Consider the following 12,978-nt stretch of genomic DNA (forward strand, 5'->3'; position numbering starts at 1 on the left):
TCTATGCAAATGATTGCGATATTTTCATGTCCACATAGTTCAAGAAACAGGACTACTACTCATCTTGCATTCTAGTCATCTAGCATTTTCTATGCGTCCACCTTTATAGAAAACTTCCGACCAGGGACCATTTTCTACTTTTGACATTCAAGTTCACTTGATAGACGTTTCTTAGTCATAGGACTGGTCCTAACAGTCTATCTTGAATATTATCAAATTGAAAGGACTCGTATTTAATAAACCACAAAATTAAATGGAAAAATGAATTTATTCATTTCTATGAATGGTTAACCAAAATGTTTTATAAAGTATTCAAACTATAAAAACTTTAAAACATTCAAAAGATATTAAAGTGATTTTCCAATATGCTTGATTCCCATAGCTGCAGTGTGCGAGTTGTGCTTCGCTTGCGACAGAGGTTTTGTCAATGGATCTTAGATGTTGTCATCACTTCTAATCTTGCTTATCTCGACTTCTTTTCTTTCAACGGATTCTCGCAGAAGGTGAAATCTACAATCTACGTGCTTGACTCTCTGGTGGTGTGTAGGCTCATTGGCTTGGGATAGCTCCGTCATTATCACAATAGAGATCTACTGGTCCTTTAATGGAGGGGACTACACCAAGCTCACCAATGAACTTCCTTAGCCAAATAGCTTCATTTTCTGCTTCATGTGCAACAATGTACTCTGCTTTAGTTGAAGAATCCTCAATAGTGCTTTGTTTAGCACTTTTCCAACTTATTTCTCCTCCATTGAGGAACAAGTCAAACCAAGCCTGTGATCAGAAATCATATTTTTTGGTTGGGAAGCTCGCGTCCGTATAGCCCTTTAAAATCAATTCATCATCTCCACCGTAGACCAATTAAGATTTCATATTTGTGCTTGTTTAGGTACTTTCGGAATGCTCTTAGTAGCAGTCCAATGTGCCTCTCCTAGATCTGACTAGTATCTAATCGTAGCACTGAGTGCATAAGAAACGTTCGGGCGTGTACACATCATAGCATAAATTATTGTAAGGTTATGAACAATATAAACAATATAATTCATGCGGAAAAACCATAAAGCCAGGAATCCAAATTAATTGCCACATTGCAAATTAGCATAATTTAGGGTTCATACAATGTGATGCGTGCCTTCCCATGCTGCTCCCGAACCGAACAAGAACAAGTCTTTAGAGCTCCAAGTGCCGCCCCTCCGTAGATAGTCCACAGCACGTTCGGGTCCACTTTAGGTTCAACCAACTAGGATATTTACTTAGGTTTTATGCACTCGGTTAGGCTATGAATTATGTTCTCCTTTGAACATAATCTATGTAAAGTATATGTTATGAGTTGTATATAAATTGTGAATTCTAATCACATATTTATAGAGTAGGAAATAAGGAATTAGTATTCTACTAGGATTCAATTAACTAATCCTATTAGGACTCTAGTTGATTAGTAGCATTAGAATTCTAGGATTAATTAAATACTAAGTGTTTCAAATCTATCAAAATAACTAATTTTAGTAGAAATAGGAAAACTAATTTCTTAAGGCCTAAGTTAATCGGCGCCGAAGAAATCGCACAAGCCTTGGTGCACAAGGAACTCGCCATCCAGTCATAAATGAAGGAAATAATGCCCTTGGTCCAAGTATGCATTCTATGATAAGTCTAATAAATGCGGTTCAGTATTAATTAACAAGTTAATAATTCAGTGAGATCAAGTGAGCTGAATGCCTAGCTAGAGGCCGCTTCAGTTCAAGTGGAATTAATGATATTAATCCACAGCTTACTCTTGACTGAACCCGTAGGGTCACACAAATAGTACGTAAACGGATCAAGTATTTAATGGCATTAAATACTCCATCTATGAATATTCGGAATCGACGGATCTTGGTTTCAGTGGGAGCTGAGATCGTCACAGGCAAGAAATGAATACTCCGGAAACGATGATATTGCCGGAAACGGAAATATGGATCGTATCGGAAATATAAATATTATCCAAGTCGTAGATGTTGCCGGAAACGGAAACATGGTACGTATCGGAAAATATTATCGGAAATGGAAATATTGCCAGAATCGGAAATATTGCCGGAAACGTAAATATTGTTCGTATCGGAAATGAATTCCGGAATCGGAAATTTAATCGGAAGCGTATCGTACGAATAAGCATCGGACGAGGGCCCAGCTCGAAGCCAGGCCATCGCCCAGCAAGCCAAAGGCGCGCCACAAGCCCAGCCAAGGCAGCGCCCAGGCCTACCGCAAGGCAGGCCTAGCGCGCGCCAAGGCCGCGGCTGCGTGGGCCTCGCTGCGTGGGCTGCTGCTCGCACGCACGCGCATGGGCGGCCCATCGTGGCTGCCGTGTGTGTGTGTGTGAGTTTGTGTTCATGCACGATTCCTAAAACGTGCAGAGTTCGGTTAATGATTAAATTCCTAATTCTATTTGATAAATTAATTAATTAGAGTTCTTGTAGGATTCTAAGTTTAATTAATTCGTATCCTAATAGGATTCCAATTCTCTTTCCATACCCCTATAAATATGTGGCCTGGGTTCACAATTTATAACGAGTTTTAAAAGTATTCAAAGTGAGTTTTTGAGAGAAAAATTCAGTCACACATCTTGCTCAAAAGTGCCGAAAATTCTAGTACCTTAAGGGCGATTCTAGTTGGTCAATCTTAAGGCGGATCCGGACGTGCTGTGGACTATCTACGGAGGGACGACACTTGGAGTCCTAAAGACTTGTTCTTGCTCGGTTCGGGCGCAGCTAGGGAGGGCACGCAACAAAGAGTATGCATCTAAATTATGCTATATGATTATGTGTAAATAATATGTATTCCTGGGTTAATGGTTGTTTCCGCATGATTTATGTAATATCATATGTATCATAACCTAACAGTGGTATCACGAGCCCCTTATTATTTTCATAATCTAATTTGCATGAACATGGTTAAATATTACAAATTTGCAAGAATTAAAAGGGGTGATTAATTTTCGTAATTGTTAATTAATTGCAAATTGCGTTTATTTAATTATACGTACGCAGTTTTTCGGCAGTTTCTTCATTACTCATCCAAATCGAGTGATTTTTGTGTCAATTTCGCATGTAAAAGACATTCTAAAATTTTGACAAAAATAATATTTTTCTGCCGAACCCAGAATTCTCAAATTCGAAGCCTAACTATGACTTTTCGAAGGTTTTAGTTTTTCGAATGCAAAATTTCGTAAATTTAAGATGTTAAATTAAATATTTGCGATTCTTGTTGATAAATCTGGAATTTTTGATTGACCTACTGTATATGTTTAACAAGTTTGAATGCCTAGCCTTGTTAATTATGCAATCTAATTTGTAATTATGATTAATTTGTTGAAAATTAGAATAATTTAGAATTAATTTGATTTTCATAATTAATTATAATTTAATTAGAAACCTATGATTAAAAACCACCATAAAAATTGTAAATTTATGATAAATTTTAAATTTTTATGACCTAGACTTGAATCCATGATAATCGGAAATCAATTGAATAATAAATTTTCGATTTTTCGCCCTAAAATTATGAAATTAATATTATTTATTAATTTGTCATTAATTTTAAATATAAATTTTAAATTTTTTATGCGATTCGTTCATATAACTTGCACGCACAAAGCAATGGACGCTTCGTGTTACCCTTAAGGGGTGTTGTATAGTGCGGGCATGCGACGACGAGCAAGGGAGCTCGTCGCCCGTGCGGCACCAATGCAATGAGCAAGGCATGGTGCACGAGCACAAGGCAGCAGCCCTGCCTTGTGTCGTGGGCCACGAGCTATGGACGTATGGGCATGGGCGAAAGGCAAGCCATGGCAGTGGCGTGTGGGCAGCAAGCGAGCTGCGCCACGACGCGCACTGCCTCGCGCAAGAGCGCGCAGCCTCGCGCGCAGCGAGCGCAAGCTCGCGTGCCACGAGCGCTGCGCCCAGCGTTGCTCGCGCGCACAGCGAGCGATGTCGCGCGCCCAGCGAGCGATGTCGCGCGCCCAGCGAGCGATGTCGCGCGCACAGCGAGCGATGGCTCGCGCGCACAACGAGCGATGGCTCGCGTGCACAGCGAGCGATGGCTCGCGCGCACAGCGAGCTATGGAGCGCGCACAGCGATCGCTGGCGAGCGCGCACTGCGAGCGATGGCTCGCGTGCGACGAGCGCTGGCGCGCGCGCAGCGAGCACCACAGCGTGCGATGGCTTGCGATGGGAGATGCAGCAGCTATGCGACGAGCGCATGGGCTGCGCGCACATGGCCAGCAGTGGCTGTGTGCGTGCGGCCCATGGGCGTGCAATGCGTAGGGTGTTTGCGTTACGATTAGATCGTTTTGAATGTTTAATTTGAAAATTTCAGTTCGCGTAATTTTAATTAATTTTAAAATTAATAATTTAAATTATTTTCTTGGATTTTAATTTTGAATATTGTAATTATAATAAATTTTATTTATTCTAATTATTTTACTAAAATTAAAATCATGAATTAATTTAAATAACGACTAAAATTAAATTAAACTTTTTGGATTCAGTTATAAATTTATATGAGCTTTAAATTTTAATTAAATTTGTATGTTTCCGGTTAGACTAGAAATACATTTTTATGTTTAAAATTAGTAAAGCATATGAATTTATTGGTTTAAGTGGGAGCGCTTTTTAGTCATAAACTCTTGATTAGGTCTACAAATACTTAAGGTTAAAACAACTTGATTAGAATTAATAAGGACTGAATAATTGGTAGATTATTGGTGCCCTTGATTAATTGCTGGAAATGTTTACGTGATGCATAATGTGTTTTACTAATCAGCTATGTGGGCCATTCATGATAATGAATGGGTGAATGGTATATATTGTATATGTACTGTTTTGCAGGTTATGAAGTGACTAGTATGGCCCAAATAGGATAGAAATTATGGTCTGCGTACCATTAATTTGAATGTAATTGGTCTAAAGTACCAAGGTTATTTTTCAATTCAAATATGGTCTGCGAACCATCAAATAGTTGTAATTAGTTATAGCTTATCCTATTTGAAGAAAATGGTGCCTCCCACGGAGATTTTCAAGACGGACTTTGAAGTCAAAGCTTCAAGATGAAGTCGGGCCATACTAGATCACATTTATCTTATGCATGTTTTAAGTTATTTATTGCTTTTAAATATGTCTTAAGATGCATGAGATCAAAAGCTTGATTATGTTGCATGATTAAGGATTTTAGTTCACTTAAAATCTAACCAACATAGTAAGAGCCTTAAGTTCCAAACTTAAAAATTGAGTTAAAAGGTGCCATGCCAAAATATACACTTGCTTGGATATCCTTTACATCAATCTAGTAATAGTTTTCGCTCAGCGAGGTGTTACTTATTGGTCCTAAAGGGGCAAGGTACACAAATAATTGTGAGTACATGTTAGTTTTGGTGAAACTCAACGATATAAGTAAGGAGTCCTTTTATGTCGTGGCAAAATCGATAGGTTTACCTAATAAGTTCTTAGACGTACCTATCAACCAAGAATAGTTTCTAGACTATTAGCAAAAGGCTTTTGCTTACCTAAGATGTTCTAGGATTAAGTCGACAAACTGTGCTTAGTTCTTCAATGATTTTAGGATCTTGGAATCATTTTATTCACACCTGCCGGAACACATAACTTGAATAAAATGCTTAATAAACATTGAATTATGCATGTATGCTAGAATTTAAGTTTATTAAGAGAAACTGTGAATGGTTATTTATTTGTTTATTCTTTTCAATTGTAGTTTTAATATGGCAAACAACAATTCATTCAACATTCGATCAATTCTCGAAAAGGAGAAGTTGAACGGGAAAAACTTCCTTGACTGGCAAAGGAACTTGCAAATAGTTCTTATGCAGGAAGAAAAGGAGTATGTCCTAGATGAGGCGATGCCCGAAGCCGCAGGCGACGGGGTCACTCAGGCATCCCTCAATCGTTGGATTGATGCCAACAAGGATGTGAAATGTCTAATGCTCGCCACCATGAGTGCGGATCTGCAGAAAACGTTCATCAACTCAGATGCTTTCACAATCATCAGTGAGTTGAAGAACATGATCCAAGATCTGGCTCGAGTCGAAAGATTCGAGACTCATAGGCAAATTCTTGAGACCAAGCTTAAGAAAGGCGAGCCCGTAAGTCCACATGTTCTCAAAATGATTGGACTCATTGAGAATATGAGTCGGCTGGATCAGCAATTTTCTCAGGAAATAGCTATAAACACCATCCTCCATTCTCTTCATAGCGGGTATGATCAGTTCAAACTGAACTACAGTATGAATAGTCTGGACAAAACGCTCACTGAGCTTCACGGTATGCTGAAGACCGCTGAAAAGACGCTCAAAAGTGATAAGCAGGATGTGCTTATGGTGCGTGGGGGCAAGTTCAAGAAATCTGGAAAGAAGAGGAATGCTAAGAAAGGTGGCAACAAAGCCAGCCCAACTAAGCAAACTGGCGCCAAATCTGTAAAGAGGAAGGTCAGTCAACCCACTTCTGAATCCGAATGCTTCTACTGCAAGAAGAAGGGGCATTGGAAGAGAGATTGCTTGAAGCTAAAGGAAGATCAGAAGAACGGAACAGTCGTTCCATCTTCAGGTATTTTCGTTATAGACTGTATACTTGCTAATTCAACTTCTTGGGTATTAGATACAGGTTGTGGCTCACACTTATGTTCCAATCCACAGGGACTAAGAAGAAGTAGAAAGTTAAGCAAGGGTGAAGTCGACCTACGAGTGGGAAATGGAGCACGGATAGCTGCATTAGCTGTAGGAACTTACTATTTGTCGTTGCCCTCCGGGCTAGTTTTGGAACTGGAAGAATGTTTCCATGTTCCAAGTCTTACTAAAAACATTATTTCAGTTTCTTGCTTAGATGCTAAGGGATTCTCCTTTTTAATAAAAGACAATAGTTGTTCGTTTTATTTTAAAGAGATGTTTTATGGATCTGCTAGATTAGTCAATGGACTTTATTTATTAGATCACGACAAACAAGTATATAACATAAATACCAAAAAGGCCAAAAAGGATGATTCAGATCTCACCTATCTGTGGCATTGTCGATTAGGCCATATAAACTTGAAACGCTTAGAAAGACTTCAAAAGGAAGGAATTCTAGAACCATTTGACTTAGAGGATTATGGTAAATGCGAATCATGTTTACTTGGCAAAATGACAAAGCAACCTTTCTCTAAAGTTGGAGAAAGAGCAAATGAACTATTGGGTTTAATCCATACAGATGTATGTGGACCAATGAGTACAAATGCTAGAGGTGGTTTCAGCTACTTTATCACTTTCACTGATGACTTTAGTAGGTATGGTTATGTCTACCTAATGAAGCATAAGTCTGAATCCTTTGACAAATTCAAGGAATTTCAGAGTGAAGTAGAGAATCAATTAGGCAAGAAGATTAAGGCACTGCGGTCTGATAGAGGCGGTGAATATCTGAGCTATGAATTTGATGACCATCTGAAAGAATGTGGAATTCTATCAGAATTGACTCCTCCTGGAACACCACAATGGAACGGTGTATCGGAACGGAGGAACAGAACCTTGCTAGACATGGTCAGGTCAATGATGGGTCAGGCCGAACTTCCATTAGAATTTCGGGGACATGCACTAAATACAGCTGCACTCACTATAAATAGAGCTCCGTCTAAAGCTGTCGAAAAGACTCCATACGAATTATGGTTTGGAAAGCCTCCAAATGTGTCTTTTCTTAAGATTTGGGGATGTGAAGTATACGTCAAACGATTAATTTCAGACAAACTTCATCCAAAATCTGACAAATGTATCCTTGTGGGCTATCCAAAGGAAACAAAGGGGTATTACTTCTACAATACATCTGAGAACAAGGTGTTTGTTGCTCGAGATGGTGTCTTTTTGGAGAAAGATCACATTTCCAAAATGACAAGTGGGAGAAAAGTAGACCTCGAAGAAATTCGAGTCGAACAAAAAACTCTAGAGAATGCTCAAGATGACATTCAGGATGAAACTCAGAGATCTTTTGAAGAATCTGGTGAGAATCATGGTCAATCTAGAAATGTTACCCCGCGTAGATCGCAAAGATATAGATCTCAACCGGAAAGGTACTTAGGTATTTTGACGAACGAGAGCTATGACGTTCTATTACTTGAAAGTGATGAACCTGCGACTTACAAACAAGCTATGACGAGCCCTAGCTCCAAGCAATGGCAAGAAGCCATGCAATCTGAATTGGACTCCATGTCTGAAAACCAAGTATGGGATTTGGTCGATTTGCCAGATGGCTATCAAGCCATTGGAAGCAAATGGGTTTTCAAACTGAAAAAGGACAAGGATGGGAAACTTGAAGTTTTCAAAGCTAGATTGGTTGCAAAAGGTTACAGGCAAGTCCACGGTGTGGATTACGATGAAACTTTTTCACCAGTTGCAATGCTAAAGTCTATTCGGATAATGTTAGCAATCGCTGCATATTACGATTACGAAATATGGCAGATGGATGTCAAAACTGCTTTCTTAAACGGCGTTTTAACAGAAACTGTGTTTATGACACAGCCTGAAGGTTTTGAGGATCCAAAGAATGCTAAAAAGGTATGCAAGCTAAAGAAGTCAATCTACGGATTGAAGCAGGCATCCAGGAGCTGGAATATACGTTTCGATGAAGCAGTCAGTGACTTTGGTTTTATCAAGAACGCAGACGAATCTTGTGTATACAAGAAGGTCAGTGGGAGCAAAATTGCTTTCCTAGTATTATATGTCGACGACATATTACTTATCGGAAATGACATTCCTATGTTGAACTCTGTCAAGATTTGGCTTGGGAAATGTTTTTCGATGAAGGATCTAGGAGAAGCACAGTACATATTGGGCATCAAGATTTACAGAGATAGATCTAAAAGGATGATTGGACTTAGTCAAAGCACTTATATCAATAAGGTGCTTGATAGGTTCAAGATGGCGGACTCCAAGCGAGGCTACCTACCCATGTCTCATGGAATGACTCTAAGCAAGACTCAGTGCCCAAAAACACTTGATGAGCGTAGACGAATGAATGGGATTCCATATGCATCATTGATTGGTTCAATAATGTATGCTATGATATGTACACGCCCGGATGTTGCGTACGCACTCAGTGCTACGAGCAGATACCAGTCAGACCCAGGAGAGGCGCATTGGACTGCTGCCAAGAACATTCTGAAGTACCTGAAAAGGCACAAAGATGACTTCCTGGTCTATGGTGGAGATGATGAATTAATTGTTAAAGGCTATACAGACGCAAGTTTCCAAACCGACAAAGATGATTTCAGATCACAGTCTGGGTTTGTCTTCTGCCTCAACGGAGGAGCAGTAAGCTGGAAAAGTGCTAAGCAAAGCACCATTGCGGATTCTACAACTGAAGCGGAGTACATTGCTGCACATGAAGCAGCAAAGGAAGCTATATGGCTAAGGAAGTTCATAGGAGAACTTGGTGTAGTCCCCTCCATTAAAGGACCAATAGCCCTGTATTGTGATAATAACGGAGCTATTGCACAGGCAAAAGAGCCTAGACACCACCAGAGAGTCAAGCATGTACTTCGTAGATTTCACCTTCTACGAGAGTTCGTTGAAAGAAAAGAAGTCGAGATAAGCAAAATTGGAACTGATGACAACATATCAGATCCATTAACTAAACCTCTGCCGCAGGCGAAGCACAACTCGCACACTGCAGCTATGGGAATCAAGCATATTGGAGAATGGCTTTGATGTCTCTGTTTAATGTTTTAAAGTTTTAGAGTTTAAATCTTTGTAAAACATTATTGGTTAATCATTCACAATAAATGAAAAGAATTCATTTTTCCATTTAATTTGTGGTTTATTAAATGATGAGTCCCTTCAATTTGACGATATATTCAAGATAGACTGTCAGGACCAGTCCTGTGACTAAGAAATGTCTATCAAGTGAACTTGAATGTCAAAGGTTGAAAATGGTCCCTAATCGGAGTTTTCTATAAAATTGGACGCATAGAAAACGTTAGACGATTAGAATGCAAGATGACTAGTAGTTCTGTTTCTTGAACTATGTGGACATGGCAATGTCATAATCATTTGCATAGATACTTACTTTGGGAAGACTAGTATCGGACGAGACCTATGAAACTTTACTGTAAGAGATGAAAGTCTGTCATAAGTAAATTTCATTAAATTATTAGACACTAAATCCTCAATACCTGAGTGATTTGAGATTACTTGTTTGAGAACTGGTTGCTTTGACGTTGACCAACCGTCGCACCGTAAAAGGAGGCTATAAAGGCAACGCTCAGGTAATCACCTATCAAACGAAGTCTAATCTCAAGATCGCAAGATTGGGATTGTCCTCCCATAAATCGGGATGAGATGCTTAAAAGTTGTACAAGGCCACTCGGAGAGCTAGAAACTGTGAAATGCATGGCCGTGCTCGGATGAATCATAGGCTATGAATATCTGTTTATTTGATCAGTTGAACTCTGAAACCGAGGAACACCTCTGGACATAATAAGGATGACAACTCTTACCTTATGTTCAAGAGCAAGCATCGAGCGACAAAGGAATTAGGAAATGCACACTTGTCCCTAAGGACAAGTGGGAGACTGAAGGAAATAATGCCCTTGGTCCAAGTATGCATTCTATGATAAGTCTAATAAATGCGGTTCAGTATTAATTAACAAGTTAATAATTCAGTGAGATCAAGTGAGCTGAATGCCTAGCTAGAGGCCGCTTCAGTTCAAGTGGAATTAATGATATTAATCCACAGCTTACTCTTGACTGAACCCGTAGGGTCACACAAATAGTACGTAAACGGATCAAGTACTTAATGGAATTAAATACTCCATCTATGAATATTCGGAATCGACGGATCTTGGTTTCAGTGGGAGCTGAGATCGTCACAGGCAAGAAATGAATACTCCGGAAACGATGATATTGCCGGAAACGGAAATATGGATCGTATCGGAAATATAAATATTATCCAAGTCGTAGATGTTGCCGGAAACGGAAACATGGTACGTATCGGAAAATATTATCGGAAATGGAAATATTGCCAGAATCGGAAATATTGCCGGAAACGTAAATATTGTTCGTATCGGAAATGAATTCCGGAATCGGAAATTTAATCGGAAGCGTATCGTACGAATAAGCATCGGACGAGGCCTCCCGGACGAGGGCCCAGCTCGAAGCCAGGCCATCGCCCAGCAAGCCAAACGCGCGCCACAAGCCCAGCCAAGGCAGCACCCAGGCCTACCGCAAGGCAGGCCCAGCGCGCGCCAAGGCCGCGGCTGCGTGGGCCTCGCTGCGTGGGCTGCTGCTCGCACGCACGCGAATGGGCGGCCTATCGTGGCTGCCGTGTGTGTGTGTGAGTTTGTGTTCATGCACGATTCCTAAAACGTGCAGAGTTCGGTTAATGATTAAATTCCTAATTCTATTTGATAAATTAATTAATTAGAGTTCTTGTAGGATTCTAAGTTTAATTAATTCGTATCCTAATAGGATTCCAATTCTCTTTCCATACCCCTATAAATATGTGGCCTGGGTTCACAATTTATAACGAGTTTTAAAAGTATTCAAAGTGAGTTTTTGAGAGAAAAATTCAGTCACACATCTTGCTCAAAAGTGCCGAAAATTCTAGTACCTTAAGGGCGATTCTAGTTGGTCAATCTTAAGGCGGATCCGGACGTGCTGTGGACTATCTACGGAGGGACGACACTTGGAGTCCTAAAGACTTGTTCTTGCTTGGTTCGGGCGCAGCTAGGGAGGGCACGCAACAAAGAGTATGCATCTAAATTATGCTATATGATTATGTGTAAATAATATGTATTCCTGGGTTAATGGTTGTTTCTGCATGATTTATGTAATATCATATGTATCATAACCTAACAATAAAATCTTTCCTTAGCTTTGAAATCTATTGTCTAGGAGTTCTAACAATAGTTCTAACTTTTGTTACTTTCAACAAGTAAGACTAGCTTGTCTTGAATGATCAAGAAATCACTCAAATTTCAAAAGTCCATAAAGCTAGAGCTTTAGAATGTTAACTTGTTGACATGGTCTAAGTACCAATGCCAAAGTTTAGTGGAACTCAAATCAAGAGATTGATTTTAACCTAGTAAAGTTTTTATTGTTAAAGAGTTGTTTGTTTTAATCAAGCATACATGACTCAACCTGAAAATGACCATTTCATTCAATTAAACAAACAAACAAACAAACTTTGTTTTTGTTTTTCTTGAATGTTAGTATTTCTGTGTTTGAAGCAGAAATTTAGAAATGCCATGCTTCATTTCCCACTCGTAGGTCATTAGTGTAACCTAGCTTCCATCATTTGAGTTATTACTAAAGTAAGAATCTCAAGTGGTATATGATACCAAGGAATTTTAATTTCTAGGTTAATTTTCTTTAAACATAAACTTATAGGTAGAAACGGAATTGTAAATTCCTTTCACTTGTTCCTTGTTTTCTTATTTCTTGTCCCCTTTCTTATAGTCTTAAGAATTGACTTCTTTAGTGGTGACTTTGATTACTTTTGGTAGACATGTCCAATGTCACTCCAATACGGTTCTTACCATTTTATTTATGTTGAATATTTTTCTTCAACTAGATGATCTTACGGAAGCTTCTAAAGTTCTCTAAGAATCGATCTATTCTAATGTCTAAGGACTAGACTCATTCGAGAATTAAATGGAGAAAGATATTAGGTTGTTAACCATTGGTAAAGCTGAGCATTTAAACTCAATGCTTTATGATCTCAAAACTACATTTTATTTTGAATTCACAAGCACCAATCGGTTTTCCATTCGACTTTGATACTCGAAAACAACCATAAAAGTCGCTAAAAGAAACGTACATTTTAAATTACTCACTTTCTCTCAATCCGTGAATCGTTCTTGGATTCACTACCAATCGAGGAAAGTTACTGTTACCTTTCTAAAAGGATTTACTGCAGTGGAAGATATTTAATTATAAACAATAATTAAAACATACATTGAAGCATGCAAAGT

This window comes from Spinacia oleracea, chromosome 5 (genome assembly GCF_020520425.1).
Source record: "Spinacia oleracea cultivar Varoflay chromosome 5, BTI_SOV_V1, whole genome shotgun sequence".
In the NCBI taxonomy this organism is placed as follows: Eukaryota; Viridiplantae; Streptophyta; class Magnoliopsida; order Caryophyllales; family Amaranthaceae; genus Spinacia; species Spinacia oleracea.